At 36.7% G+C, this 2,704-nt stretch overlaps 1 protein-coding gene across 1 annotated transcript in view; it reads right to left on the minus strand.

The window, feature by feature from the left end:
• The window catches only part of LOC107040080 (apoptosis-stimulating of p53 protein 2), a 53,112-nt gene extending 51,459 nt beyond the window's left edge, over positions 1 to 1,653 (minus strand). Inside the window, exon 1 of the mRNA XM_015260011.2 lies at positions 1,318 to 1,653. The gene's annotated coding sequence lies outside the window, so the exon portion shown is untranslated. The remainder of the gene's footprint in view (positions 1 to 1,317) is intronic.
• Positions 1,654 to 2,704: the final 1,051 nt, after the last annotated feature.

Raw genomic sequence — 2,704 nt, forward strand, 5'->3', positions numbered from 1 at the left:
GAGAGAGAGGGGGGGGGGCGAGGATACTAGGGCTGCATTTAAGGTATTTCGTGTAAAATGTCAAAATAATGAAGAAAAATGAAAAATTAATGGGAGAAATATCTGAATGTGTTTTCAGTATTTTTTTCAGATCTCGGCCAGAAGAAAAAAAAATTATTTGCCTTTTTTCAACGCCACTCGGCAGGTAATTAACCCACCGCTGTGCACAATACTTCTCATTTCCTCTTTACAATTTTTTTTCTTCGAGTTGAAGGGAAAAAAATCAACTCTTTTGATCGCAACCCCGGCTAGGCGAATTATTAGTCGTTCAAAATGGTTTAAAGTTCGTTTGACAATGTTATGCTTTTTAAATACAAAATTTCTGATATGAATAAAAAGAAGCTGTGACTCAATATTCCAAATGAAGTTTTAATTTTTAATTTGGTGCTGAAAACACGAGATGACAATATTCTAAGCACGAAATTATATTGATGAGATGAACAACAGATTAATTGAATTACCGTGTGAACTAACTAAAAATTGATAACAGCGTGGGCACGCACTTTTACCAGAGTATCAACAAACATTGAATTCCAGAAATTCTCACTCCAAAGTGTGTTCTAGAAGGAATTGAATTGTAATTATGATTAAAATCTTATTCAGTGAGTCAAATCATTTATTGTAATATGAAAATTTAACAGCTGATAAATTGGGAAGTATGATTCTCATCGCTCGTATTGCTTTTTGCAATGAGAATGATTATAACCAATCAATTGAATATCGAATCAGAATACCCGGAATTAATCAATCTACATAACAGAACCGTCATCAAAATTCGGAACGTGGAGTGAGGGAAAAATAAAGTTTTGTCATACGACCGTATGAAATCAAATTCAATCCCGCGTCTGCGAGACGACTCACAAGGATTTCTTTATTTCCGCGTGAAGGGATTGAATAGAATGAGGAATGAAGTTTCGAAAAAACTTTTTCTCTCGGAAACTCAACAAAAGTTCCCCAAACCCTCGGAGTACAAGGGGATTTTTCACCGGGGGCGCACGTGAATTTTTTCGTCTCAATCCGTCGCGTAAAAAATAATTCACTAATGTGAAAAAACTCTTGCCGAGTGAATAGCGGCTGTAATTAACCCACCGCGTCCATTAGCATTACCTGTGTTAATGAACAATTTAACATGCGAGTGGGCACACGTGATGCATCGACAATTTTCACCGTCTGCTTTTATCAATAATACAAATGTCACTGTTTTCAATGAACAGACTTCCATGTTGTTAGAGTAATTAGTTAAAACATTAATAATTCATGGGCTTTAGGCGAAAATACCCGTGCATTTCTCCGGGAAATCCCCCAGGCGTCATGTCATTTCGTTGTTCATTGGCTCTAACATGAAGATTACAGACGAAAACATGAGTTTCACTGGATGAAATGTCACTATTACGAAATCATTAATTTAACAGTTGTTTATTTTATCTCCTCTCCTCCCTCAACACTAGTTATTGCCTTTGAATTTAATTAGTTTGGAAAAATAAATTGGGATTTAATTTTATTTTACGTTCTTTTGAATAATTGTCATTAAAATTTGGGGAATTGCGGTTTATTACTGTTGTGTTATGAATTATCACGGGCAACAACGAATTGTCAAATTGTTTGACGAACTGCGTCGCTCCGCAGTCGTCAACGAACTGCACACGCTTCGCCGTGAAAAGCGTCTGGATAGCCTCCAGCCGGCGTACATGGCGAGGCCGAAGCCCTCCGAATGTGCCCGAAGTCTTTACTATACGCGCCGGCGGCTAGCATAGTTGTACACCTCTAGGTGTGCTCCGGTGATGGGGTTGGGGAGTGTAGCAACATATGAAAAAGGGAGAGGAGGTCGTGGGGATAAATTCTTGGGTGCGTACCGCCAATGTCCCGGTAACTGCCACTGTTCCGGTTTCTGGATTCGGCGATTTTTTAATGGGTAAACAAATCGTTTTAGTGCAGAGGGAATTTTTTATTCGTACAGTTGAAAGAAATTATTGTGAATGGACAATTACAGTGTTAAAATTTTTAGGAAACCCTCAATGAAAACACGAAAAGCTCCAGTAGCGCCGGGCCCATGATTTTTCGTTTTTTTCATCAAGTTTGTTAATTAACACACAACGACCTTTTCTATTCCGGGGAAAACTCTTGATGTTGGCATTTTGAAGATACAGTTTTCGTTGGACATCAAGGGGCCAGAATAATTAGGAAACCCGGGGATTTTTTTAATTATTCACTTGGTCGGGAACTTTGTTCGCAGTTAATTAACATTGGGGAAGAGTAAGGGAAAGACCCTTGATGATTTTCTCGTGGGAGTTAACGGGTCTCGGTTGATAAAATTATCTATTTTACCCCTTGATTTTTTCCTCCAGTAAACAATCAAATAAAAAAAATTGAAAAATTCGTGCCGAGGAATTTTTACAAGCATTGTTTATAGAATAAATTGTATGGAAAAATCAAATTCCATTCATTTTTTCTCGTATTTGATCTGCTGAAATTCTTTTCTACAATATGTTAGAAGACAGTTTCGGACTTTTTTATCAAAAAAATTAATTTGAGTGAAAACTACAATATTTGTGGGGAATTTTGACCCAAAGTATTGGAACTGTCACTGTTGGCAATCTTCTGAATATAAAATATGAGAAAATTAAATAAAAAATAATAATGGGTTATTAATGGGTTTTAATTAATA

This window comes from Diachasma alloeum, unplaced genomic scaffold (genome assembly GCF_001412515.2).
Source record: "Diachasma alloeum isolate Michigan unplaced genomic scaffold, Dall2.0 Dall_scaffold_00315, whole genome shotgun sequence".
Classification (NCBI taxonomy): Eukaryota; Metazoa; Arthropoda; class Insecta; order Hymenoptera; family Braconidae; genus Diachasma; species Diachasma alloeum.